At 43.1% G+C, this 23,996-nt stretch overlaps 1 protein-coding gene across 3 annotated transcripts in view; it reads left to right on the top strand.

The window, feature by feature from the left end:
- Positions 1-770: 770 nt before the first annotated feature.
- The window catches only part of GLI3 (GLI family zinc finger 3), a 237,073-nt gene continuing 213,847 nt past the window's right edge, over positions 771-23,996 (top strand). For 2 of the 3 annotated variants that reach the window (XM_080975700.1, XM_080975698.1), the window contains exon 1: positions 771-885. The gene's annotated coding sequence lies outside the window, so the exon portion shown is untranslated. Of the gene's footprint in view, positions 886-1,372; positions 1,507-23,996 lie in introns of those variants that run through there. The other variant, XM_080975699.1, reaches the window with a different exon arrangement.

The raw sequence follows: 23,996 nt of genomic DNA, 5'->3' as shown, positions 1-23,996 counted from the left end.
GTGTGGAATTTAATTCAGCTCCACATATTTGTACATAATGAGAAATGCCCGAAGAGAAGCACAAAGGTAAAGCGGGGATGACGAGCCGCGCACTGCAGGTCCTGTCTATCTGGAAATCCCCACGAACTTTTTTGCTCTCTGTGTTTTTTTAACACCTATGATGGACATTCTTTGAACATAAAGGTGGGAGCCTCCTAACGTTGAAGGACTGGAGGGTTTGTCTGCGAGAGGCGGCCCTGGGCTGGGAAAGGGAAGGCGGCACCCCACCGCCTCCCCGAGGGCACCCCGCTTCTCTGGCGCCTCTGAGGGGGAAAGGAAGGGGCGAGCGGGGGCCGCGTGCCGCAGCCTGCCGGCCCCCCGGAATCTCCTCTCCCGGGCGGGCAGCTCGCCTGGGGCCTAAGCGCCCGCCCCCCGTCCCTCGCGCCCTGCTTGCTTGGTTGACGCCTCTGCATCCTCGGCCCGGCTTCTTCGGCGGCGCCGCAGCCTTCGCCCTGGCCGCCTTCAAGGCAGAGAGGCCCTCCCGTCCCCGAGGCTGGCCGAGCCGGCTTGAGCGCTCCAGAGTCCCCGGGGAAGGCAGGGCTCCCCTTTCCGTGCCAGCCCCGCTCCACGTGGAGAGGCGCGCGCAAAGAGAGGAAAGTGGCGCGAGCGGGCGCTCCCGCAGGATCGCGGGGTGTGTGTCTGTCTTTCTCGGGCAGATCGCCTCCCCCCAAACACCCCGAGGGGGAGGAGAAGGAGCGAGGGAAGGAGAGGAGGCGGGCGGGCGGGCGGGCGAGCGGGGCAGCGGCGGAGGGCTGAGCCGGACAGCCCGGCAACATCTGCAAAACTTGGACGAGAGAAGGGAGGAGGCAGAGGAAGCGGCAGACTCCGGGCAACTTTTCGGAACACGTGAGTTATGAGAGTTGCCTGTTTTCCTTTCCCCTTCTTCTTCCCTGGACCGAGAGGCAGAGAAAGGAACGAAATCAGAGAAGGGGGAAAGAAAGAAGAGAAAAGCGCAGCCCCGGGGAAGGGAGCAGGAGGAGGAAGGGGCAGCGGCCGAAGCGCTTGTTCCTCCCTTTGCGTGCAAGTTTGTGATTTGCGAATTGGCGGCGGGCTTTCCTCCTTTTTCGGGGTTGTTTCGGTTGTTGTTGTCGAACCGGGAGAAATGTCACTCCGGGCTCCTCCGTGAGTCAGAAGGGATCGGATTACAGCGGGGGGGGGGGCGAGGAACCGCTGGAAGGTCTCGGCGGAGAAAGAGAAATAAGCGCGCGCGCGCCTGCAGGCAAAGCCCAAACGGGAGGGCGAGCGCCGGGCGCGTAAAAGAAAAGGCAGACGAGAGCCCCCACCCCCCCGCGCCCTCCCGCTCCTCCCCTCCCCAGCCCGCCCCTCCAAAACAGAAGCCAAATGCCCTCATTCATCCTCGGGGAGCGGCGCGGCTAAGTTGGCCGCGGAGGAGCCGGCGAGGCCCCGATCTTCGCCTATGGGGAGCTCGCGGGCTGCTCCCCACCCCAGCCGAAGCGGCGGCGGCAGGTAAGCCGTTCCCCCCGTGCTTTTCGGGCGGGTGGCTGGAGGTGCGCGCGCGCGTGTGAAAAGAGAGAGAGGAGGGGAAAGTTCTTTGTTTAACTTGCAGCGCGCTGGCCGCGCGGAAAAGAAAGTTGGAGTGGGGCTTCTTTCGGGCGGGAGAAGAGCTTCCCTTTTCTGCCCTCGATCCCTCCTCCGAGTCCGGCGGGATGGAGAGTTCGGGGGGGAAGGGGAGCTGGCCAGGCGGCCGAGGCAGGGCGCGCTTGCAGGGGCTTGTCCCGGAGCAAGCCCGGCCCGGCTCGGGCTGGCGGAGGCGCCAAAAGCGCGCGGCGCGTGGGCCTCTCCGCGCCCCCTTCGCGCTCTCTTGACTCGGAGAGCATTGGGAGGCTTCACGTCCCGCAGCTCAGTTGCACTGCTGCTGCACATTTTGCAGGCTCCCAGCAGCTGCTTGGCCTCTTCCAAGGGGCGGGAGGGAAAAAGAGAGAGAGAGAGAGCGCGGGGTGGAAATAGCGTTGACTTTCTTGCCAGCAGTTTCTGTGGTGGCTGGAAGTTTGCCACATCTGGAAGGGTGGAAGCAAGTGATCGGATGTGGTACTGTACACAACCTTCTGCTGTTATTTGTAGTGTTAGGAAGGCTGCCTTTTTAATCTCTTCTCTCTCTCTTTTTGGAGTGATTCATTTGCTTGGAAGGTCCTGGGAAAAAGGGAGGGGGTGTTGAAGGAAGATGGGAGCAAAGCTTCCAGTTTTAAAAAAGCTGAGAGTTAAAAGCGAAACTTTCAGAGTTTACTGTTGCAGAATGAGAGAAGGGTCCCGTGGCAACTTGAAGGTTGGTTAGCTGGTTTTGGCACAGATGCTTGAATTTCCATTGTTAGCTGACACTTTTGTAATAATCTGGCAAGGTGCAACCCAAATGCTCCCTGGATCTGAATATTTTTCTGTTGTGCAGATTTCTCCTTTCCTTACATTTTGGCTGCTTCTGCCAAACTTCATTCTCTGGATGGCGAGGGCTTCTTGACCGGACAGCTATATGAATCACACCCAGCAGTTAACTTTCTCAAACTTGGAAAAGGGCTAGAGGGAGCTTGGAAAAAGAGGCTGAGTAAATAGTGGCAGGCAGAGCAATTTGGATTAGACTCTTGGGCAAGTAAGCACATCAAAGGGACCCTAAAAGGCTCCTGGAAAGTATCTGTATTGTTCTGTCAGCGCAACCCTTCTTCTTTTGGGTTGTTCACAGTTGCAGCTTTTGTGATTGAGAGGGGGGCTGCCACTTGGGGTTTGCGGCTGCAAGCACCATATGGGGAAAAGGGTTCAAAAAGCTAACCCCCCTACCCCAAATTATTTCAATCCTCCTGTGTATCATGTTGATTCCATCCTTGGGGTCTGGTGTTTGTGGCCTTTTGCCAGTTTATATGTAGAGATATTTATGTAAAACATTTTCTTGCTGTTCTCTGCCAGCTGTTCCACATTTTCCAGCTGCCAGTTCAGTTTGAAATGATGGGCCATTTCCATCCCAGCCTAGCAGAGCCTTTTTAAGGCCAAGTTATAGGTGGCAAGTTAGCATGCAGGGGGCCTAAGGGAAGTCAGCATTAGCTAGCTGGGCAGCATATGTTGTTAACTTGCTTCTTTTTGGAAGGCATTAAACTTTTTTTTAAAAAAAAATCAGGCCTTTTCCATTTTGATGTTTGAACCTGCAATTTTGGTTTTATTTGTGTGGGTCACAGAAAAAAACTCATCTGTTCCCAGCTCTTTTGAATATGTGGTTCTTTTAATTATATCAGGGCATTCTATGCTTTTTTCTGTATCCATATGATTCCAAAACGGCAACACAAATACTTGGGTGCAAATGATCACTGAGGAACCAAGCTTGTGTTTGAAAGGAGTAGATTAGGAAGGAAAGAAGGGGTTGTCTTTCTCTGTATAGATTATACCCTAAAATTACTCATAAGTAGCCTTTAACTGTTCAGTGCATTTATGCAGTTGCGTTCTCAATTTGGAATGGTGTGTTAGTGATCGATGCCTGTAATTGTTTCCTTTAGGCTCCTTATTAAAAATTAATTGGGATCTGACAGTTTATTAATTGCATATCTCAAAGATTATTTTGAAATAAGGATGCAGTGTTTAAAATGTAAAGAATTATGAAAATTTGAAATACTTCAGAGCACCTTATTGTAGCTGAGTTAGGTTATCTGTTTAAAAAAACCTAACCATGAATGACTTCAACAGTGTAAACTGTATAAAGTATTTCAAGAATTTATTTATGAGATATTGCTTGCAACATACTGGTAGATGACTTGTAGATGGTTATTTTTCAGCCTTATTAAAACAAACATTAAATTACATCAAACTGGCTGTAAGAGGCAGTTGGTTAGCTTTTGCTAGAACAAAACAGCTTCAATTCTCTGCGTGTTTGCTCAGAGGCAGGTCCTACTGAGATCAATGGGACTATAGATGAAGCAAGTCTGTGTAGAAGAATGCAGTTTACTTGATTTCTTACACTGTGTTTGTAAGACACCCTTACTAGGAAATGAATTCCAATGAAATCAGTTAGATAGAATATACTTTGAAGCAATTATGTTTAGGATCAGGGTGCTGGAAATCAGGAAAGATGGAACGATGATGTAATGTAATTCTTCAAGGGGAAAAAATCAAAGCTAGAGAGTCAGTACAGTAGCTGTATTTCAAGGGTGTATGTGTGCATGTGTTCATAATTTTACATCGCATCACTACTCATGTTCGTCAGTGAAACTTTGCTAAAGCTTTTATCTGCATAAGAAATACTGAACCAAAAAAGACATTGTCTTGACTAAAAATGCAAAACTTGTACCCAACACCAAACAGAAGTTTGTAGAAAAGGCAAAGTCTTTTGAAATATAAGTGGTTTGTAGTTAGATCGGTTTGTAGTTCCAGGCACCTTGCATTATTTTCATATGGTATTTTTCATTTGGGTGAGATGTATTTGGACAGAGGCAACATTTTCTATATGCAAAATGTTGAACTCTGGTTCTGCTGCAAACAGAACAATCAGAGCACTTGCTTTGAAAGTTTAAAAGTTTAAAATTCACGTGGGGAGAGGTCCAGCTTTGTACTATAGAAGGCAGTAACTAGTTTTCATTGATTTCAATGGCGTAAGGGTGACTTTCTTTGCTGTAATTATTAATTACCTTTTATAGGACTTTTAAGAGTACTAAAGTCATCTCTTTCTTACTTGCAATCATTTGTAATTACTAGCATGCACCACTGTCTTGTTTTACGCTTTGCAAAGGTGTTTATTTGATGTTTAAAGGCATTTTAGAAAACTTTTCTACAATTTCCCTTCAGAGTAAAGCATCTGATGCTTATTAAACTGGGAAGGGGGAGGCCAGAGAGTTATGAAAGGAAACGGTTTAATGGCCATTGTTGCCTGCACTCCAGCGTGAGGAGACAGTAATGTACTAAGAAGAAGCAGACTCGGAGCAAGAGTGAATCAATGAGTCATGAAATCCTCAGGAAGACCTTAGTAATGGAATGTTAATGCTTTTAGACTATAGCAGATTATCTCAAAAGTCAGAGTTTTCTACTATATATGCAATTGTGGTAAATCCCCTAAACTAAAGAAATACTTTGAAGAAGGCATTCCTAAGACTGGTCCTCATATTCTTCAGTTTATTTGATTTTATTCTTTTTAAGAAGTCAAGACATATTTCATTTGATCAGTTTGCAGTAAGGAAGTGAGATGCTAAATTCACTCAATAAACCTTTTGTTCTTGTTTTACAAAAGGCTCAGCTCTAATAATTATTTCAAAGAGCCTTTTAATCAGTATTTCCAAAACATACACCTTCAACCTTCCTTTGCTCTCCCTGTTCTGTCGCTTGTCTACATTGGAATTGATTTGTTCCAGCTTAAAAAAATAAAATAAAGGGAGATGGAATAAACAAAAAAAAAATCATAAAAATTGGGGGCATGATGTAAAACTTTTTTTCAAGTTTTCTCTGTGTATTTTCCCATCTTTACTTTTATTTGATAGGTCTGTGAAATAGAGCTGTAGACTGGCAAAGACTTTAAATGAAATTTCACACTTTGATGATTTTTTTTTCAACTTTGATATATTGACAGCAAAAGGAGCTGCAAAGCTTTTATATAACTTGAGCAGTAACGCCAAGCAGCAGTCAAACGTCTCTCTGCATTTGTGTTTAACTGCAGAAGAAAAACATGTCCATGGGCAGTTGAGGTTCTTATCAACTCCCTAATCCCAGATCCCAGCAAACCTTGAGGGCATGCCTCAGATCTTGCTGAAATCATTGTAGACTCTCTCACAGTTTGCAGATTAAATATGCTATGTGTTCCTGGCTCCAACAACAGTTTTATGAGCTTACTAAGCTTCCTGTTTTAAGATCTCATTTTTCTGAAGTTTTTAGGAGCTGCTAAAGGCAATGCTGTCTGGGCTAAGTAAGTGGCTCTTGTTAATTTAGAGACACTTCAGATATTTTATTCTGTCTGTAAAAATAGCCCAAATTGTTATTTTTAAATTGGAAGGCTATTTACATTGAAGGAGCAGCAACAAAAAAGCATTCTTTCTAAAGGGAGATGTTGCTGTCCTCCGGCGTGTCGGGGGGGGGGGGCACAACGTTGTAAAGTTTTACATGGAACTTGATTTATTTGTTAATGGTGATTGGTCTGTCGAAAAATGAGACTTCTGTTGGAATTTCAGCGGTTAGGCAAAATCTCAATATCTTTGTTCCTTACTGGTTGTTTGATGGGTCCTGAGAAATTTGTACATCTTCTCCCCCTTGCCAAAAAGACTGCTCTACCATTGCAGGCAATGCCCCCCCACCCAAATTGTAATAATTCACATAGTTTGAAACCAAGGATATTTTTCCTATTCCTACATCGGGAAAGAACAATTTTGTCTGTTCCTTTCATCCTAAATCTTTTGTTTCCCCATAGCTGATGAACAGTTAACTCCCAAGTTTCATTCCCTGTTGTAATCATGTTTATGTATTTAGCGTAAGAGTGGCTTGTTAAAAGAAGGAAAATACCTATATCATTGTTCAACAACATGTGTCAAGTTATTCCCAAGGGAAGTTGAGCCAATTTTGTGCTTAAAGGTTATTCAGTGAATGAAATTGTGAAAGCCCATTTGTCAAGGTACTGCGTGATTTCTCTTAGTTTTCAACCCCCAAATTCATTGTCTTCCTGGCCCAGTCATTAGTCATCAGTGTATTAGCAATGCCTTCAGGCAATGCTGCCCAGCAGTACTTCTTCACACTACTCTAGCTCTCAGAGTGCACTCTGCAGACTTGCAGAATTACTGCACTGATTTCCACTTGGCTGGGTTCTGAGGTAAGTCCCCTCCCTGCCTCCTCCTCGCTCAGCTCCCTCTCTAAGCCCCTGCTTTCTTTCAGAGTCTCGCTTTCTGCAGAGACTTGGAGGTGTGTGTAGATCTGGGAAGGGTTAGGATTTTTCTTAAGGACGTCGTTGTTATGGTATGAACAATACGTAACCATTACACTATTTTCAGACTGCAAGTAGATTGCTAAACTGAGGCTTTCTGTGTTCTTTCAAGAGTTTCATAATTGCTCAATACTATATTCCATTGTGAGCATTGTTTTAAGAATTAGTCTCAGTATTAAAATACAGTAATTGTTTTTAGCCTACATGCTTACTCAAAAGTAAGTTGAACTTGGTGCAGTCTTCTTAAGACCGCAGCCCTTCCATGCACTTGCTTGGAAGTACATGCCATTTCTGTGATGTAAATCGCTTGGGTTTATTCTGCACTCCTAGGCACCCTTCCTAACTTAATCAGTAATTAACTTGGCCATGTAGGATGGTGTGGCTTGACCTTTTCAAATGTGTAAGGTTTTTCACAAATGTGCATTCTTGGAAGGCGAAGATGGAATTTTGTGATTCTTGGGGAGCGGATTCAAAAGTACCTTCTGTTGCAGCAAAACAGAGCTGCTTTCTAGTCCCTTCTCCCCTGGCATTGCAGGAAGGGGGGGGGGGAAGGTAAAATGTTCTGATACCTGTTTTACAACAAGACACAAGTGCAAAGCCTGAAATGAAGTTTAAAAGTTGGAAGGAAGGGCTTTATAAAGTGTGCATATTTACAATTGGAGTTCTTCTTGGGGCATGAAGCTTGTCATTCTTTTTACTGGAAAGGTGAAACATCTGGCTTTGCTTAGAATGTGAAAGACAGAATTCCTGGAGTTGAACCCCACGACTCTTAACAAGATCTTCCGAGAAGCCTTTGCTTAACATCTTGATTGGTAAAAGGTGGGGTGCTGGGGCCTGTTATTTAAATGACCCAAATTGAAACGGTAAGTGCTCATGCATTTAGTATTAAAATTGCCGCTGAATGCCAGAGACTACTTTTTGTGGCTATATTCTTCATTCAGCTCCATTGCACGACGCTGATAGATTTAAATTTCATTGCAATTGGGATTGATGCCATAAAACAATACATCATTGAGAATGGAAAACAAGCCACGATAAAGTCCTTGTGCCATTGGGATTCAGCAGTTGGCAGCATAGGAAAAGGGAGTATCTGTGCCAACCTACAGCTGTAGTGTTGTTGTTGTTGTTGTTTGAACAGGTGAAAGCAAGACACAAAGCAAAAAAGGGAGAAAACCCCCCAACACTGCTGGTATTGTGTTTTATTTATTGTTGTGGGGCAGGGGAGAGCCCCAAAGGACCTCTATCACTGTCACCTCTTTTCACCAAAAAACCTCACTGCAAGCATTCCCATTGCTTATAACAGTATCAGTTGAAGAAGTCTTCAGACTTGCTATGATCACAGCAAGATATGCTGATTGTCCTCTTCTGGGGCATATTCTCATGCTTCTGAGTGACCAATAGAATAAAAGGCATGCGTCTTCAAAGGGTTTCTGCATGTGCTCATGTTACACAGGGGAATGTGAACGGTGACCTGGAATAAAAAATGTACTTCATCCATGCTTTTTCCTCCCGAAATATAGGGTGCATCTTTTCCTCCCTACATAAATGCTTATGGCAAATTCTCTCTTCTCTCCCCTTCCTCTCTCCTAATGGAATTCGTGAATATACCACAGTATAGCAAAACAGCAGAGCTTTGGACTACTTTCTCTGGATTCTTCAGTAAACTTGCATTGATTTAGAAGGTGCAAAAACAGTTTTCTGTAGTTGTCAGGCACACTGTGCTATCAGTGCCAAATACAATTTACGAGATCAGACAGGTGAGTGTCTTCCCTCCCCACTCTGCCTTCTCCCCCCAACTTTGATTAGATACAAGATTTATGAATTTATGGGACATTGTTTGTTGCTCTCTTTTACTTGAAGGAGATACACAATTGGAAGAAGTAATTCAAAAGGAATCTAAAGGCTATCTAATTCAAGAATTGTAGAGTTGGAAGGGGTTCCAGTGGTCCTACATAGTCCATCACAGTGTAGGGATCCCCATCCAACCTCTGCTTAAAAACCTCCAATGAAGGAGAGTCCACTACCACTAGGCTGGTTTTGTTTTGCAGTTCTATGTGATTCTGTGAGCTTCTCATTGCCTTCCCCTGTACTTGCAGAAGAATGCAGATCACACAACCTTACAAGCTTGCATTTTGCATGTTGGCAAGTTGCTAGTGATTTCAGTGGCATGTACACAATAGATCAGGATGCTGAGTTCTTAAACAGTTGTTGAATTTCTACTTGCAGCAGGAATTGCGGAACTGAGTCTCAAATGAGAATCTGCAATAGAGTACTTTTTTATTTTAGTGCTGAGTTTCAGCTCTTGAAATAATAAATTAAAGTTCCTATTAAGTATTTGGCTCTGTCTCTTCTAATTCTGGTGCTGTGGAAGTAGAGTGCATGTGATCTATGAGCAAATGCAGAAGCACCGAGTAGACTATAAAACCAGATGAAGAGACTTTCCTAGAAGCAGATGCTGCTCTGAGCTAAGTTTCATCTGTTAGGAGCTACGCTAGGCTCATAAACAGCCTCTTGAAAGCTTGCCTACGGTACTATCTGCCACCAGACAACTAAGCAGGGAAGGTCACTCACTATCTTAAACTTACATAGCTATGTATGAGTAGGCAGGCTAGTAAAAAAATGTATGACAAACTTTTAGGGGCTTATTTGCAAAATGGAATTGGAGCATTAGATCATTTTAATTCGGTCAGCTTGGCCAGTTTGTTTATTATTTATACAGTGGTGCCTCTGGTTACATACTTAATTCGTTCCAGAGGTCCGTACTTAACCTGAGGTACCACTTTAGCTAATGGGGCCTTGTGCTGTCACTGTGCCGCCGGCGCATGGTTTATGTTCTCATCCTGAGGTAAAGTTCTTAACCTGAGGTACTACTCGTTAGCGGAGTTTGTAACCCGAGGTGTTTGTAACCTGAGGTACCACTGTACTTTTATACTGGGGTGGTCAATCTTTTTGCGGCCTTTGGGCACATTTGCAGATGGGATAAGCTGTTGTGGACACCTCACACCCACACACTCACACCCACACACTCACACTCACACACTCACACCCACACCCACACACTCCCTGCATCCAAGCCTTTTTGCTGGCTGCTCCCAGACTCTGGAACTCCCTCCCTGGAGAAGCCAGACGGGCTCCCTCCTCCTTGTCTTTCCACGGAAGACTTTCTTGTGCCAACCGGCTTTGGCACCTGACTGCTTTTAATGAGAGAGCAGGTGCTGTGCTGTTTTACTGTGATTATCTGTATGCTTTTAATAGAGCTTTTATATTTATATACAGGCACCTCGCTTATGTCAGGGTTATGTTCCTGGCCCTCATGCTTATAAGTGAAATCACGTAAACAGGGAGTGCCTTATAAGCACCTTTACACATCCTCTCTGCTGCCCTCTCTCCAGACCAAAAATACCTTATCCGAACATATCCATAACTAGAATTAAAACTCTGGGGTGTGTGTATGTCTCCTCGCAAGTCACAAGGACTTTCCAGCTCTTTATTTATTTCCTGGTGCCACACATATATGCAGTTGCATGCAAGTCAATCACACTTAAGTGTGTGTGTGTTTGTGTGTGTGTGTGCGGAGGGAAACGCTTGTATAGCTTTAATTCTGTTAATGTTTAATTGTTTTTTATTGATTGTTTCCTCCCTCTGTGCTTTTGGCTGTTCCTATTTTACCTGTAAGCCACATTAAGTTAAGCTGCAATAGAAAGCTTTCCAGTCTGATTTCAGAGGGAGAGGGTGACGCTTTTGGCCTTGTATGTGGGGCGTAGGGGCGCCCACAGGTGCCGCGTTGGCAACCCTTGTCTTACACTGCCTGTCCAGCTCTCTTCTCTAGGAGCCTCTGGCCCAGCGCTAGTCACAAATAGTTCCAGGTGTGCAGCAGGTGAAAACGTGGCTGCAAAGGACAAACCAGGAGCTGAAAGGGCATTCCCGATTCTTCCCTGGCAAATGGGGATCAGCTGGTGGCACCATCTTTTTTGAAGTGGCCCTTTCAGCACCAATAAAAGTGTGAGGAGGAGGATGGTTTTTCCTTGTTTTGTTTCCCAGCACCTGTTAAAAGTTACTCTGCCTCTGCATGTGGAAGTCCCTACTAATAGCCATTGGTAGGTCTATGTTAATGAATTTGGCCATCTCTGCATGTTGGTGTAGTGAAATCTAAGTTGTGTGAAGAACTATTGCATTCTTTATTGTCAGCTTTCATTGCATGCCTCCTCCCCCCATGCTCTACTATCATGAAAGATGGATAAAATGGTTGCGGTATTTATTTATTATTGCCATACCATTTGTAGTTTTATGAGCCTCTCATGTCTTCCCCATGGTTACCTTTTGATTTCCTTGTTAAATTCCCCAATGCTTCAGCTTTTGTAGCCTTTACAGCATCTTTTCCTGCTTTTTAAAAATCATTTATACCACTATTTTGATGTCTGTGGGATAGTGTTTAATAAAAACTTGTGAGATGGCACAGGCTGGAATTCGGTCCATAGAAGTTTCCTGGAATCCAGAAGTGATTCCATCTAATGAATGAAGTCTTCTAAAACTTTTCTGTAATGACTAACTGAGGAATGTCTCACTTCTCCATCTTCTGGAGAGATGGATTATACTAAAAGAATTCCAACAAATTATACCCAATTTTTAGAATGAACAATTAACAGCCAAGTTAAAATACTCTATTCCCCAAAAGAATTAGGATGAGAAGCACTGGGTATGTACTTTAATTGTTAGAAAATCTAGATTATTAATATCGGGGCAATCCCATCTGTGGTAGTTCAGATTTATGGGATAGGATACAAATTAGGGAGAATTTCTGTGTGTTTGTGTGAATCTTCATCTGTTTGTTGTCTGGTTCAGAGAGATATACAGGACTCTAAAATGCTTTCATCTAGCAATTAATTGCAGCTGGAAGGAGTAGCGCATAGCACTCTGTAATCCTAATATCACTCCCAGTTACCCTGTGAGGTAAGTCATTGTTATTCCCATAACACTGATAGAACCTGGACGGTGATGATTTAACAGGGGTACCCAGTTAATTCATGTCTGAACAGGGATCTGAACCTTTTTTCTTTTCTTTTTTCTTTTTAAAAGGCTTTGAGGGCCACTTCACACATTACATGGAGATGAGGTCAGGTCAACAGGGATCTACAGCTTGTTGCAGCTGAGCACAGGGCCTTTGCATTTTCATGCCTTAAATCAACAGTGGGCAATCTACCAGCTTGCACATCTAATTTGTTTTTTACGAGAATCTGAGGTCCACCAGTCAGAGCCTGGTGCAAAGGACTTACACATCAAAATAAGTAATCATGAGACCCAAATTTATTCTGAGTTGCAGAACTGAACAGAACTCACAATTCTTCCACTCATAAATCCATTCCTGGTTACCCTTCTCTTTCTTCATTTCAGCAGGAGGGGAGTCATTTTGTTGTTGCTATTGTTAAACAATTTGAAGTAAAAAAAATACTTGCAAATCACCCAGAGATCTAGCAGTAGATGCAGCTCTCTCTTCTGCCTGCCTGTGCTTTAGAATACAATGTGTATTTAGAAGACAGCACGTTGGCCCTGATTCTTCTGCGGGGAGTGCTTTGAGGTGCTTCCTATGCAGGAATGTATTTGAAGAATGCTGTACAGTGGTGCCTCGCAAGACGAAATTAATCCGTTCCGCGAGTCTCTTCGTCTTGCGGTTTTTTCGTCTTGCGAAGCACGGCTATTAGCGGCTTTGGGGCTATTAGCGGCTTAGCGGCTATTAACGGCTTAGCGGCTTTAAGAAAAAGGAAACAAACTCGCAAGAACTCGCAAGACGTTTCGTCTTGCGAAGCAAGCCCATAGGGAAATTTGTCTTGCGGAACGACTCAAAAAACGGAAAACTCTTTCGTCTAGCGAGTTTTTCGTCTTGCGAGGCATTCGTCTTGCGGGGCACCACTGTATTAGAAATGGAAGTTTGTGGAAAATATTTCTTCTTTGAAGTCAAGAATAGAGTTGTTATTCCTGTGAGGAAAAATGCATTATCCCTAGTTTTCACTCAAAAAAATTGTTGTGCAGCAGATTGGGGGGACCTGTATTATGAAGGATGGGAGTTTTTAGCTGAAATGCAATGTTCCTCTCCAGTGTGCTTGGGGGGAGGTCTTAAAGTTCAGTGGTAGAACATGCTCTGTTCGTTCATTCATTCGCTGCATCTGCAGCCCTTTCTTACCCTGAGGAGCTCAGGGTGGCATATGCTGGTCCTTGCCCCCTTTTATCTTCACAAGAACTCGTTCTAGTAGATTTGGCTGAGAAGTAGTGACTGGTCCAGGGTTGCCCAATGAGAATAATTAGTGGGCTGTGATTTGAACCCTGGTCTCCTTGATCTTCTTCAAGCCTGGCTCTCTTTAGAAGCTTCTAGGTTTAATCCATAGCATCTCCAGTTAAAGGATCTCAGGCTGCAAGGCTGGAATCTGCATGAAACCTTGGCGAGGGGCACTGCATATAGGACTAGGTGGAGCACTAGCTTGGCTTGGCATACAGCAGCTTCACCTGCTGCTTTCTCCAGGGTAAGGAGCTGTTCATTGGTTTGGTTTGCACATCATGCTAATCCCAACAATGTCTTTGTGCAAATTTGTGAGCACATGGCTGTTTTGTTCCTTTCCGTTTGTTCCACTGCTGTGCTGAGCTAAGCCATCGTTTGGCTTGGCAAGTTGCCTGAACTTGGGCTCATGGTTTAGCTCTCCCAGAAAAACCATGAGCTGTAAACCTTAGGGCATACTTTGGTTGCAGCTCGTGGTTATTCTCGAGAGCGTCAAACCATGAGCTCAGGTTTGGAAGTCTTGCTAAGTCAAGCCGTAGCTTGGGCTCAGCAGAATGACTGGGAGCAGCAAAGCAGCTGCAATCTCTCCTGAAGCATGCATCTTTGCACCACAAGCCGTGCTTTGATCTAGCATGTCATGCAGGCCAGGCCATTGTGCCAGTCACTTTTTCCTTTTCATATCCAGTTTAGCTTTCTCTTGGGATAAAATAGACAATCTTCCATCTCTGTTCTCTTTGTGCCCTGCTTCCTTCTGTGCTTGATCTGCTTTCCCCTCCTCCATTCAGCACCCTACTTTAGTTGTATGCATTGCAGCACACACATACTGGCCTCATGGGGATAGTGCGACATTTTGAAAAAACCCAAATTGCTAAGGAAAGTATACAAATGTTTCTGTATTTTAAGTGGAATGTATTTGTTCATAAAGCTTGCTGTTTTCACCTAATAAATGGAGTTAAAAATCTTTGTGGCGTCTGTGACACATTTTTATTTGCAGGCATGGCAAGCTTTGTCCTGGAGTGATAAGTTGTGACCGGCACATAGCAGAGGACTTTCAATGTCTTTAAACTTGTGTCATAGTTTATGGACCATCCTCTGCTTCTCAGAAAATGTCACTGTGGATCTGCACAAATTATTGTTAAATGTTTTTGAGGGCTTTGGGTTTTAAACATGCCCAGCGCAAGCTTGTATGAATCTAAATAAAATAGCACTTGTTTTAAATTGTCTTGTGTGCGTTCTGAATGGATCTGATAACGACGGAGCTTTCTTTATTCTTAAATATTCCCAAGGAATGGAGTAGCAAATTTTGATACAACTGATAAAGGCCGCTTTATGCTTGAAAGAAGCTGTAATTTTCTGATTGTTCTACATGCTACCCCTTGTGTCTTTTCACTTTTACATGGTTTTGCTCTGTTGAGACAGATCCCTGAAGATTGCCTCCACTAGCATAGATCAAAGTGGTGCATATGAACACCCCAAATACCCAGAGTCATTTCTGAAAAAATTAAACATCCCGTCTTTGCTTGCACACTGATCAGGGCACTCTAGATGCTGATAGCAATCAGCATAAACTTTCCCTACTGCTGATGTAATGATGATGAATGCTACAGCACTGTTGCTTCAGACAGCTCTTCTCAGTGGATGCAAACCACTTGTTAATGAATGAAATACAATTCCAAAGGCATCAAATGGAAACGGAATTTGAAAGAAGGCGATCGGTTAAAAGGGCAAAGACAATAAACCAACAGATGCAGAAAAGTGTGCTTCAAAAGAATTTTTTAATGCCCTTCTTACTTGGAAACCTTGTAGGGTCAGTGAAGATCAGTAAAGGGGATGGATTTCATCTAAGCTTAGAGGTTGGCCAGATGGCTTGCATTTTTCTGCACTCCTGAAATTTGCCAACTCTGAATGCTTCAAGCCAAGACCGTTCTTACTGGTCCAAGCAGCTGATGGAGAATGTATAGTCCACATGGCTCATTTCTCACAAGGTGAGGTGTCATAAGAAAAAAGATACATGCCCTCCTGTTTGTGCACCATAGCAGGTGCATTAGCTAGCCATTTGAACTTACATAACATGGAGTTTTCTCTCTCTTTTTGCCTGAAAATGACTCTGTATACAGTACTAAGAAGTTCTGTAAATGAAATCACGTTTTGTGCTTCTGGGGTTGCATACAAAAGGAACGCTTGCACATATTCTCAATGGTAGCAATCCCTCATTCCTGGTGTGGTCACAGCATTTTGCCAAGACAGAAAGCCGTGACTTGTTTCTAAAAGTGCAAATGGAGGAAGAGTAGGCATGGCTCCTGGGCAGCTTTCTTCTGCATTTCTGAACACACAAAATTCATGCTTTATTTACCCACGTGCATTTTTTGTTATTTAACAAAATTTATATACCACTTGCTAGTAGTAAAAGCTCTGAGCGGTTTACAAAAATATTAAAATTATAACTAAAAACAGATGGCAATTAAAAACATTCAGCATTCATTAAAATCAACAGTAACTAAGATTTTAATATATTAGCATCCATGTGTCTGGATAGGCTTGCCCTAAGCAGAAACCTTTTCTGTGGGTGCCAAAAAGAGCCGACAGACAGGGAGTTCCAATGTGTAGGGGCTGCCACACTAAGATCATTTTCTTACATCTGTGGCCTGAGTAGTATGTGGCACCTCAAACAGTGCCAGTTTTGCAGATTGAAGTGGTTGAGTGGGCACACATGGGGTAAAGTGATCCTGCAAGTAAACCCATCCCAAGCTATATACCAGTAGTCCCACCCTAGACATCGCATCTTCTCTTTCAAGGGAAGTGCAGTGCTGTCTAGGGCAGGCATTGGACCAGTTTAAAGGCCATGGGAACCACTGATCCACAGGGTCTCTGTCTTGACAGGATTCAAGCTCAGCTTATTTTCCCTCATCTATCCCAACTCTTCATCCAGACACTGGTCAGGCCCCACTTGGCCTTTCCTGGTTTAGATGTTATGGAGAAACAGAGCTGAGTGTCATCAGTGTACTGGTGGCACTTTGTCCCCAGACTTCTAGTGTCTGCTCCCCATGGCTTCAAATAGATGTTAAATAGCATTAGGGATGAAACAGTGCTCCACAGCACTGCATAGCCTAACTGCCAGGGGGTTGAAAAGCACTCTCCCAATGTTACTCTCTGGACTCGGTCTCATAGCGAGGACCGGAACCACTGTAGCAGAGTGCCAATTCCCATTCCATTTGTCCTGGAGGATACCGTGGTCAGTGGTATTGAAAGGTATAGAGAGAGCAGGAACGCACTGCCATGGTCCTTCTCGGTGTAAAGAGCACCCATCTGGTCAACCAGGGGTGACTCAGTTCCATGGGCAGGACTGAACCCCAGTTGGAATGGATTTAAATAATCAGAGTTGTCCAAGAATGCTTGCAGCTGCCCCACCACATCTGGCTACCATCTTCCCCCCAATTTGCAAGTGGTTAGTAATTACTCCTGTCCCAGCAGTCCAGGACTGCTTTCTTTAGGAGTGATCTCACCACCCCCTCATGCAAGGAAGTCTTACACTTTCTCTGGGCCCAGTCACTCAAACCCCCTCTGCCTGATGCAATAAGCCACACGGGACAGGGATCAAGAGGGCATGTGGTCGGGTGTCTAGGTCCCAGTAGCTTGCCACACCACCCCTTTCATGTAGCTTGGAGCTAGGGAGGAGGGCAGTAGCTTGCCCCATTGCTGCACTTGGGGAAACTCTAAAGCTACCACACACATTCTCCATAGGAGAGGGTCAGAGTCAACGATGGCCACCTTAAGCCAAAATTTGTGGATCCCTGAAAGTACAACTTATAGATGCGTGCAGAATGAAATGCCTTAACTGTATATTAATACAGATGTAACAAGTAGCATTTTTTGCATTTTTTATTATTTTTGTATCCATTCAAATGGGTCACCCATTTTCCTTTTTTCAGAGATTGTGGTCTGACAACTTGCCTGTATCATCATTCCAGTAACCACAAAGTGGTGCAAGCTTGCATGTTGACGCTTTGAGAAGCAGAGGTGCACCTGCAGGCAGGTTGCTGGCCTGAGAGGGATTAGCTTGAAAGTGGGGCTCAGATTAATTTGCTGAATGGGCTCAAGCCTGCGGGAAAATCGCAAAAGAATCAGGCATGGTTGAATGGGAAAAGACCATGACTGTTTGCTTTCACAGAGGAATGTTTATCCCTCTGTTTTACCTATGAAAGTTCAGGGTTGTGCGTTTTTCTCCTGGCTGCCATCGTTCTCATGCATATGTAGGCAAGGGACAGTAACTTAAAACCCTAGCGCCCCAGTCTTTGAAATAACGGTTCGGATTCAGTTCTCAATAAACTCTCAACTTTTTCTTATCATATGTGACAATTGAATACAGAATTTCCCCCCCAGCTGTTTTCTGTTTTTTCTTTCCCTCTGTATCTGCGTTTTATTTTTCTGCTTTTATTCTCATTTGTTACACAAATCATTTTTATTGTATTTTATATGTGCTTGTGTTGATAATTTTGTTTAAAAATCTAAAAATAAAATAAAAGCAAGGTTAACTCTGAAAGATGCATGTGTGGCATTGAAAGAAGGAAAGAAGTACCAGGGAGGTGCTGATTCGAAATTTCAAATGTAAAGAGAAGCAATGTCATCTTCCTCCCCACCATCATTCTGCAAAATCTGTTAGATTATGTGATATGAGGGGGGGAAATACCTTTGCTTTTGGTTCCTTAATTGTTATGTAAATAATCGTTACTTCAGCAGCCTTGAAAAACAGATAGACTTACTGCTACTGTGATTTAAGAGGAGGATTGTTCAGATATCTATTATCCTGATACGTATGTGTTCCAGTCATTCCTACTTTTCTGGTATCATCATTGTCTCTGTTTTTACCCTATTTTGTCTTTTAGGAAGGCTTTTGAATGCCTTGTCATTTTTTGGTTAGTGTGAGTTGCTAAATATTTGCCATTCTTCACATTCAGCCCCTTGACTTGGGTCTCTGGAAGTGAACACTCCGAGCTTTGGGATAGTAGATGCTTCTGGTTGTTGTTGCACTTTCATGCAAATACATGCAAATCAGCACTAAAACACCATGCAGAGGAAAGTCCGCCATTTCACATGCTGGATTTGGAGAAGTTGGTCTTGACAACACAGAATTATAGAATAGTTGTCCAGTATGCCATTACTGAAAAGAATAGATTCGTTGTTTGTGTTTAAATTGGTGCAGGATGGACAATAATACAACAGGTTTTTCAGATCCTTCTAGCAATCTGGATCAGGGTTAGGGCATTGTTCATTGGTGTGAGCACTGAGATGCTGAAATATGTTAAAGTGCCTCTCTTTTCAACTGTGGAGTGTTGGGAGGATAAGTTCCCTTTGCTGTTTACTTGGGTTCAGGGTAAGAGTAGCTATGGATAAGGTAAGATCTATCGTGTTCCTTCATTGAGCAGTTTCTGACATTCTTGCTTTAGGATAAACATTTTTTACTTCCAGGGCAGAATACTTTATGAGTTGCTCCTTAGGTGTGTTCACACTCAGTTGTATCTGGGGAATGTCAAGAGTTTTCTGCAGCCCCCTTTTTTTTTTTTGGAGGGAGACGACAGCTTCTATGGCAGGTAATAATATCCTTTGAGAGCTCATCAAAGAGAGAACTTTGAACAGGTCTCCCAGTGACTGGAGGGTGTGTGTATTAAGGGGCTTTAACAAAAACAAAACAAAACACCCCTACATTGCTCCCTCTCCTGCTGCCCCATGGATCCTTTTTGCCCCTTTAAAATTTTGCATTCATTTAAACATTTTGAATTCTTTGAAATCTAGACGTGATGATCAGCATGTATTTAGCAAAGTAGCTTCATCACACCTTTTCATAATGAAATTGAACATGGAATTTGAAATTCTTTTTGGGAGTATGATTTGAGCACAAGGATCCCAAGCTGTGCTTCACCGCCTCTCCCTCCACCCCCCACGGAGCTCTGGAGTGGTCAGAGAATACCTCCCCGCCATTTACCTGGGTTAACAAGGCAGCGCTGAAGCTCTGGATGAAGGAGAGGGGCTTGGAGGAAGCATTGCCTGGCCTGCCAGTTACTTTAAGGGGCTACAAAATATGCAGTAGGACCAAGAAACCTGGTTAGAAACTGAGTGGTTCTATACAAATGCAATTAAAACAAAGCAAAAGGGGGAGGGATGACACTAAAGCATTGCTAAGGCAGTGGACAAAACACTCTTATCCTTTGCCTATGTGTCTGCAGTGTGGTTCAAACCACAGCTATTCCTATGAAGCTGAGGTGGGTCATGTTGGCTCCTAGTAAGTAATATTGTGGTAGTGAAAACCAAGTATACTGTGAGAGATATTATAAACTGACGTTAAAATCTAAAATCTAAAACTTAGCTAAAAGTAGTCTTAATGTGTTTTAAAGTACTGGTGGTGCAGCAACAAAACTGCTAGCACATGTGCAAAGCTAAGCAGGGTCTGTTATGGGTGACGGCATCTTGAGATTCCCGCATTGGAGGGGGGTTGGACTAGATGAGCCTCAGGGCACCTTCCAACTCTATGATTTTATGTTTTAACTATCCAAACAATTTTAATGGAATGAAAATTTAATAGGTTTTAAATGAGCAAACTGTCCAAAAGTTCATTAATAATACCAGTGCCTTTTTTTTTGCTCATTGGCAGAGATTCTGGACGCCTGAAACGGAGTTATTTTTGTTGAGTGACTGAATAAACTCCAGTATACATGGTATCCCATGTGTCTAAATATCAAGACTAAAAATTCAGGGAAGCGGATTCGTGTATTTCAAGGCATTGTCATATGATTTCATCCGTGAGAATATGTAACCTCTGAAATGGCAACTTAGTTAAAAGGTTGTTGCCTTAAAATTTAAGGTATATGTGGAGCTGGGGAACTTTTTTGAAATTGACAAAATCTGGTGCCTTATGGAAATTTTTTCTTACTAAAATAAGAACGAGTGATTCATAGTTGGGAGATGTAGTGAGACCAGTCATGTGATTCATGTTTTGCAGGATTGTACAGTCTACAACTGTATGATTTATGATTACAAACACACAAATATAAAACCAGCTCAGTGGGAGACAAGCTTTGTCTGTGCAGACTTCTGTTCATATCGGTGGTTTTTCAAAATGTTCAAACTCTCACCTATATTCTGAAATGGTTATTGCCTAGCAAATGGAGTTGTAGCCCAAAGCCTCTGGTGAGCACAGCCTGATGACGGCTACTCTCTTAGGCAAGTTGAAAGAACTCATAAAAGAAAGTGGGTGAGAGTTTCTAACGGTAGACTTCACACTGCTTAACAGCAGTGTACACAATTCATTCGAACTGTCTCATGCAATCAAACAGGTGACATTAGACTGGACAAACTTTGAAAATTGAAGTTTCCTTTTAAGGGGAAGTTAGGTGAGCTGTTTTATAAAGTAAACTTTTGGATTTCTTGATCCTCAAGCTACGTGCAGCTGAGCATTCCCAGTTAAAGAGCTGGGTGATTTGATGGCAAACTTTTGTCTATAACTGGCCATTGTCAGAAAATGTGTGTTGTGAATGTGCTGCAGCCTAGCTGTTGGTGGCATCTTTGAATGTGGAAATGGTGAGATAGGAATTAGAGGGTGTTCCTACATTTTGTGGCAGCGGTTTGTAGAGCAGTTCATTATCCCAGCCAAAGAAGCCTAGAAATTGTTCTATAAAATAAACAGAATTGTAAAACAAAAATAAAATAAATAAAGCCTCAAAATGCTACTGTTTCCATGGTTCTTTGGAGAAAGGTGTGAAAGTTAAATCAGTTTTAGAGTGGTTTTTAACCACTGCGGATGCGTACAGTACAGTTGATGTGATCCTGTGAACCCATTTGGCAAAGCTCGTGGTGCCACCTTTGTCTTTCAGGTGCCTCAGAGATAACCCTCAATATTCTCACATTATGTAGATGCTTTGTGTGTGCATGGAGAATTCGTTCTCCCTTTGCATTTCTTTTTATCTCATATAAAATAACAACATTTAAACTCTGTTTCTTTACTGTCATAGACAAGGATGGCAGGTGGGGGGGGGGGAGAAAACGTGAATGGTTTTGGAGGTCATCAGATCTCAGGCATTTCTCTACTTCGACTCACCAATAGCATTTTTCTTCTTTGAAGCCTGCCTTATTGTTCCAATATTTGACACTAAAGTCAAAGCCCTAATTTGCTTCTATAACTGTTTCCCCAAGACCTAACTGCTTCAGCCCTCTGGACAGGCTGGGAGAAAGCTGGATTTAAGGTTTCACTCCCTCCCATAGTGAAAATTCCATGTTCTGGTCCAGTTTTAATTTGCATGGTAGATTCCTAATTTATTGTTAATAAATGTAAATTGCCTCAAGCACTGAACTAGCTAGATGAATGCAAAGCACTGCTTTTCTTAATAAAAAAGTTTGTGGTCCATGTGTCAATTATCAGACTAAGCAGAACTTGTAAGTACAATGGTGCTCAGTGTGCAGCTGGCCTCTCTAGAGAGATGCAAAATAAAACCAAGGGAAGCATGCATTTTCTCTGGCCCTCACGTGTGTGTCTCGCAGGGTAGATTTGATTTAAATCATATCAATTTAAATCACGATTTAAATCACGATTTAAATCACTAGTCAGTAAGACTTGATTTAAATCATATTTTTTTTACAGAAAGACTCATTCTTGCTGGTGTAATTTTAATATTTACAACTGGGAAGAAGGGCCTGGAACCTGTGAACTCTTATTAGTTGACTGGCAAGCACTTCAGGGTCTCGCCAAGGACTTACAGATCCCTGTTACTATTTCCTCTACTACCCCAATAGATTTGCATCTACATTCAGGTGCCTATTCTGTACAGTTGGGTGTGAGTGCAGTGGTTGGAACCCAGTGGGATTGGGAAGAGGTTGCCAGCCCTGAAGAGCCTTCAGCACTTGCCTCAAGTCTGAGTTGCACAGACATGCAACTGACTTGCACAATTATTACACAAAGATCCCAAGACTTGTGGAGTATTCTGCTCACAAGGCTGCACTTTCATTTTTACTGCTTCACACTTAGCTACTTCCACAGATCTACTCCACTCCAAACCATCTATTCATTGAAACTCTTGGAACTTAGCATTTAAGAGGCAAGGGGTTGATATAAATTTGCAAAGGCACAATGGGATTAAGGTTTTTCCTCAACTCTGTATGTTTATTTTGTAACATTTTTCCTGTGAAGAAAAGGCATGTTATCTTTGCAGACACAAATTCACACTTTGGAGAACTGCAAAAACAAGCATCTGTGATAATATCTTCTCCTTAGAAAAACTGCCCCAAATAATCTTACACAAACCTCTCGAAGAGCATGACATTGTGAATGGATTAATGGAATTCATTTACCAAAAAATTTAAACATTTCATATAAAGCATCATGCTACATAATTAAAAACAAATTCTTATTTCCTGATGAATAGCCTTTGGACTATAATGTAACATAAATAGAAAACTATCCTTAGAAAGATTTTTTTCTCCAAAAGCATGTTATTTTAAAAAATCCAATTTAAATAAAAAATTGATTTAAATAAATAAAATGGATTTTTAATTTTTTTTTACAAAATCATTGATTTTTATCCACCCTGGTGTCCCGGTTGGCCGGGAGCTAGAAGTCAATGTAAGGCTTTGGAAAAGACTGATCTAAAACTTATCTTCCAATTATGCTAGGGTGTTTTTGTTTTTAAACAAACTTGTGTGGAGTTTTGTCTGTGGAGGAGCATTCAGAAGTGGGGGAAAAAACTTGTGTTGATTAATTCTTGCATTAAATAGTTTGCATATTCTTCTTGCCCTTTCCAGCATGTATCTGTGCTGTGACTTGAGGCATGTGTGAGAGAAGAGGTGAATCAGCCAGCAGCAAGGATGCGGCTGTAGCAGACAGAGATATCATCTAAGCCGATAACCAGGGAAGGATCCCAGGGTAGCCACGCTTGCCTTATGTGGCAGAAGATGGGGTGACTTGCTTTCCTGACTAGTTTATTATGTTAATTATTATAAACAGCACCAGCTGTTTATCCTGGCACTGTCCCTGGGGAATTACTGATTAGCCAAGGTTGCAGGTTCAATCCCTGTATGGCACAGCTGCAGATTTCTGCATTGCAGGAAGTTGGACTAGATGATCCTCAGGGTCCCTTCCAACTCTACAATTCTATGATTCTGTGATTCTAAGTGTTTCACTTCCTGCGTGATGTACAATACCTGAGCAGACTTTTACCATTTCCTAGATGGAGTTGTGCTGCCAATGACAATTGCGTTGAGGTTGGAAAGTAAGTACTCCAGGCTGCTTTGTGGCTGCTTGGCGTGTGAACTCTTGAGTAGACCAGTTGGCAAGGAGATGCAGAAGGGCTCTAGCCGACTAGGACGTATTCCAATCTGCCACCGAAAGTTCATTTGCAAGGAGCTGAGGGCACAGATGAAGATATAATAATTAGAGACATCTGTATCCCTCAGAGTGAAAAGTGATGGAAACTAGTGCAAGTCCTAGATGGGTAGGGAACTGGACTGGGGCAGTCTGCTGGATCCTTATCTCCCCCTCCCACCATGGGCCAATTTAGACAGGTGGATGGGGCCACCCATTTTTGCTTGTATAGTTCGAAATTGAACTGTGCAAGCAAAGTCAAAGCCTGCAAAGTGCCAACCGCCAGATGATTATTGGGTTTTGCGGAGAACTATGCAGCAGGCTTCTCAAGCCCTGGTGATCAGCTGATAGTTGGAGCTTGAGAACCAGATGGACAGTGTCTTGTGGGTCCTGCCAGTCAGCAGACTTCCTTTTAGCACTGCCACACCTTTATGGTTTGTATGAGGTCCGGTGGG

This window comes from Podarcis pityusensis (assembly GCF_964106645.2).
Source record: "Podarcis pityusensis genome assembly, chromosome: 12".
Lineage (NCBI taxonomy): Eukaryota > Metazoa > Chordata > Lepidosauria > Squamata > Lacertidae > Podarcis > Podarcis pityusensis.
Note: the sequence above shows the minus strand (reverse complement) of the source record. Positions and strands in the feature narration are given on the sequence as shown.